Source organism: Rutidosis leptorrhynchoides, chromosome 6, assembly GCF_046630445.1.
Source record: "Rutidosis leptorrhynchoides isolate AG116_Rl617_1_P2 chromosome 6, CSIRO_AGI_Rlap_v1, whole genome shotgun sequence".
Classification (NCBI taxonomy): domain Eukaryota; kingdom Viridiplantae; phylum Streptophyta; class Magnoliopsida; order Asterales; family Asteraceae; genus Rutidosis; species Rutidosis leptorrhynchoides.
In genome coordinates this window covers 416138312-416143366 of record NC_092338.1, presented here as the reverse complement: position 1 = coordinate 416143366, position 5055 = coordinate 416138312, and the positions used below count along the sequence as shown (strand labels likewise).

The 5055-nt window shown below is 31.8% G+C and overlaps 1 long non-coding RNA gene across 4 annotated transcripts; it reads left to right on the top strand.

The window, feature by feature from the left end:
* The first annotated feature begins 346 nt into the window (after positions 1–346).
* On the top strand, positions 347–4160 carry LOC139855429 (uncharacterized). Of its 4 annotated transcripts, none has more exons than XR_011761444.1 (4): positions 347–666; positions 1264–1549; positions 3248–3333; positions 3812–4160. It is a non-coding gene; the product is annotated as an uncharacterized lncRNA (long non-coding RNA). The 4 variants fall into 4 exon arrangements; XR_011761442.1 differs by having other exon boundaries at positions 3235–3333; XR_011761445.1 differs by lacking the exon at positions 347–666 and adding an exon at positions 707–925 and having other exon boundaries at positions 3235–3333.
* Positions 4161–5055: the final 895 nt, after the last annotated feature.

Genomic DNA, 5055 nt, shown 5'->3' with positions numbered 1-5055 from the left:
ATTTAAAATAACATTTAAATCTTTCATGGGTTATACCTTTTAGTTCGACTCGAGTTGCGTTTCAACGACATCATCGTTAACCACAAATTTTTTTTACAAACTAAACGCAATAAAATACATTGAAAATCGAACCCCCGGCGCGAAGCGAGAGCTCGAACACTAATTATTATTATTATTATTATTATTATTATTATTATTTTATTTTATTATTACAATCGAGCACATCTCCCCTTTACTGTAGACTCCAATTTTTTTTTATTAAAAAGGGTATTTTTGTAATTTTCATTCACCCTATTTATTTGCATCCCATCTCCTCCTCACCAGAAGCTTCTGGTCCATCTGCTCTTCTAACCCTAACTTCCAAATCAGTGTGTCTCTATCTGGCGTTTTTTACTCCGTTGTCACCTTAGTATCTTGAAGTCTCTCGCCCCTTCCATTTGTTACTTACAGTTCCTAAAGTCTTCTCCCTGCTGCAACTCAGAGCAACTCCAGTAGATTGTACAACCGCTGCTTTTACTAATTCCTCCTTCACCACCAACAGCGACCACCACCGTCGCCGCTACCACCAACATCACCGCCACCGCCGTTAACACCACCGCCAGGACTACTCAACATCACAAACCTACGAAGGCGGCAATCAATTGCGTACTCCAAAAGGAGATCCAGGTACGTTTTTTTTTTTTTTTTTTTTGGTTTTGGGTGGAATTGGAGTTTGATTTTACGGTTTTCGTTTTGAATTCGACTAGGGTCATAAGCTGTTTTATCTTTTGTTAAATACATATATACTGACTCTTCCCTATTTTGACATACCTAAAAGTCTAAAATCTTCTAACACAGAAAGGCGTAAGCTTTTTGATTGATAAATCGAAGTTGGAACAATTCGGTTCGGTTGAGTGTTTGAACGTATTAGCGGTGAATTTTGAGGGTATGTTTTCGATTTGTAAACCCTAAATTTATCCACTAATCTCGGTTAGAACAACTACCACTCTTTACCAAAATTTTGATTAATATTTTGTTAATCAAGCATTCAGATGATAATTTGTAAAAATCAAGACTTTTAGATGATAGTCGATAAAAATAGACCTTTTATCACACAGAGTTTGTAAAACGAGTTAGTACTGTACTACTTTTTACTAAAATTTTGATAATTATCACATTAAGTATGTAGTTGGTTTCGGGTAGTTTTGAGGAACTATATTATGTCTTTTTCGGTTACAATATGGGAAATGAAATGTTGTGACTTTGGACTTGCTGTTCCTATAGCTTGAGGAAATACTTGAAGAACTTAGTTACAAAACCTGCTCGAATTCCAGCGGAGAAGGCGATTAGGCTCCCTCATTCGTTAGCCCGGATCAAGTCAGAAGAGTTTGTTAAGTGTTATCCTAACTTTAATTGATAAACATTAGCTTCATTCCTCTCTGATTATCCTACTTAAACACCTAATGATCACGTTGACATTGTTGTACGTATATATCAAGTTATCAACAAAGAGTTAAACAATTTAATGTAGTTCTGAGGGATGAGAAGCCTTTTGGTGACGTCAGGGCAGGTATCGAATCAATCTTTTCTGCATATATATATATATATATATATATATATATATATATATATATATAATATATATATATATAATATATAATATACACATTTCTATATAATATACACATTTTGTTTATTGTTATAGTCAGTAGCTATGTGTGTATATATATATATATATATATATATATATAGGGGCAGGATCAATGGGGAAGTAACCAATCGGGGGGAAGCGGGGGGAAGCAAATTTTTTTTTTTTTTTTTCGTTTTTTTGGAATTTTTTTTCCCGGCATCAAGATCACACGAAAATATGAACATTTAGAAGGGACACTTCGTGATGAATGTTATTATTTAGGCGGGAAAACGATCGACAAAAATAACATTCAAGATAATATTGTTCGTGAAGAATATGAACATTTTTTTTTTTTCATGTTTTGTGAAGTAAAATTTAGCCCGATTTAGGGTTTAGGGTTTAGGGTTTGGTGTTTTGGGTTTATTCCATAAACCCAAAACCCCAAACCCTAAACCCTAAACTCTAAACCGTTCGTGTTAAAAACTCAATCTAAATCCTAAATCTAAACCTTAAACCCTAAATTTCTAAACCCTAATATCTAAACCCTATAAACCCTAATATCTAAACCCTAATATCTAAACCCCAATAGCTAAAACCTCAACATACGCTCGAAAAACACGATAATTGTTATATATTACTTCTTCGAGCGTTTTCCCGCCAAAATAAAAACATTTATCACAAAGTGTGTCTACTAAATGTTCATATTTTCATCCCATCTATAATGTTCGTGAACAAAGTTTTTTCAAAAAACGAAAAAAAAAAAAAGTTTTTGCTTCCCCCCGCTTCCCCCCGATTGGTTACTTCCCTCCTCTTGATCCTACCACTATATATATATATATATATATATATATATATATATATATATATATATATATATATATATATATATATATATTACATATACTTGATGTTGATGCATTGTATTTATTTTTATTTCTGATGATGTTAAAAGTGCATATATATATTTGTGTTGTGATTAAAATCGATTCATTTTATAGATAATGATAATATGTTCTTTAAATTTGTGGATGTGTTTTGTGATTTTTTTTTGATGGTTTCAACAAAAGTTCACTTAACTGCTGTTTTATTTCTTTATGTTGGCAAGTCTTATTTAGAAAGGTATCATGGTGACTGTTATGAAATGGTATTGGGCTCATTTGCTTTGCTATACATTAATCCATGAAAGGAATTACTCTGTTTCATGTAATTTTTGCCTTCCCTTTGTGCAGGCTACTTTCTCTTATATTAGTGTTAAGTTTTAGTTAATTAACTAAAACTAACATTACACTATACATTATCAGATGAAGATATCCTTGCAATCGCTAACTGTTTTGCCTTCATTTTGTTTACAAAATTATCGCCGTTTCATTGTTGTACTAACTGCACTGATGATGTGACGCTGCCTAAAGGTTCGGTTGGGTGATGGTATGATTGGTACATTTTCCTTCGAATTTTCTCATTATATGTTAATTTCTATTTCTATTATTGATTGCTAACCAAGTTTAGTAACAATTACGCGATCAAGATGATATAGGTTCTTATAATAACATATGCACGTTAATACGTTATAATAACATCCTTGCGTTTTTTCTGATCAATTTTATCATTTATTCAAATTCTTGCAGTTTGTGTTTTCAGCTTCTAAAGGCCAGTCATAGATTGAGGATTGTTGTAGGAGTTTAGTTGTGGGTTGAAGGTTTCTTCTCTTTTACGGAAATATGGAGGTTTGTTATCTATTGTCACTGATTGTTGCCTTTGGTTTGTTTAGTGCATTTGTATAGTTAAAAAAAGGTTTCTGTATTTTTGAAACTTTGTATTTAGTGCATTTAAGATTAATTTGATAAAGTGATTAATCTTATACCATCCAATTTAATTCGAGGTTAATCCAAACTCGATATTGACAGTCAATGGGCGAGGTATCTCACTACTTTAGTGGAAGACCGAGGCTTGGTTTGCTAAACAATATGCTTTTTCAAGTTAGGTTTTAGTTATTTAGTTTTTATAAGGAAATGTTTGAGTTGCAACTGAATTACGTTAGCCTACTTTTTGCTCCTATTATAAATTAAATGATTTTTTTCTATTTGTGTTTAGTTATATTTATAGGCTATACATTATTAGGTTATTTTTTTCTATGATCTTTTCTATATTATTATACTTTATGTTCTATGTTCTATTAATGCCCCATACCTTTTATTTTAACAGATGTAACTTGAATGCTACTGTGTTTTACAAGCTGAAGTGCAAAAAGAGTGCGCACACATCTTGCAGTACATGGTATTTGGAAACGACACGTATGCAGGACAACATCTGGATGCAAATGGAATCATCACGAGTTCACGATTGAGACAAATTATGGAAATGTTAATACTTCAGGCAAAACGCATATGTTTGTTGTTGGCATCTACATGTCAAATTCGCCAATTTCAATTAGAACACTTTTTCATTAGCATACACAATAAACTATTGGTATTTCAAATAGTTATAAATCTTTTATGGTATTGATAGAAGATGAACTTTCGCGCAGCGAAGCGCGCCGACCTATTTGCTTGTTTCAACCAAAAATCATGGTTAAAGTTAATAGTTAACTATACTACTTCTAAGCTTATACAATAAAATTCGATTTATTTTTTAACCACCAAACCTTTGGTTGCGTGGTAAAAAGCCTTAGTAATTTTCTCCAAGGTTGTGCCTCTTGTATCCTTCAATCTGTGCGAGCTAAACAGTTAACTTAAAACATTTCGGTTACGCTTTGCGCGATGGATGCTAGGAGTTTTTTTTTTTCCTAACACGTGTGTGAGTGGCAAATGAAAATAGAAGATGCCGAATTTACCGTTAAAAAAAAGAAGTTTTTATACACGGTTGCCATCCCCATCCACAATGATTTTTGTAAGAATACTACTAAAAAGTGATACTTATAATTATTGAGACCCAAAACATTGCATTATCAACCATTAAGAAAATATGTTACCTTTCTTTTCGGTTAGTTCATTAGAATACAGTCACTATCAAAGCAGAGTGAATCCTAATGTATGATAGTTGCACAATATGATTGATATCATTAATGAGATAGTGCTAATGATAATAATATATAATATAACATTAACATATATATAACATATTATATATTATATTATATATTATATATATAACATAACATATATAATAATAATAATATTAAATTAATTAAAACAAAGATGTATATCTTTTTTGTATTTTGATTTATATTTAACTATATGAAAAATGTAATGATTTTTTATTACAATAATAAGTATTACAACCACCGAGTAGTTAACTGAGTGGCATACGATTCTTGGAATACGTGTCCCATATTCAAGGGAGAATTGAAGAACGTGATCCGGGTTCGATTCTCACACAGGAGTTTTACTTCCCTCGAAATACGTGGACGGAATTCGAGTTGAATATGTTTCCTCGAACACGTGTTAAGT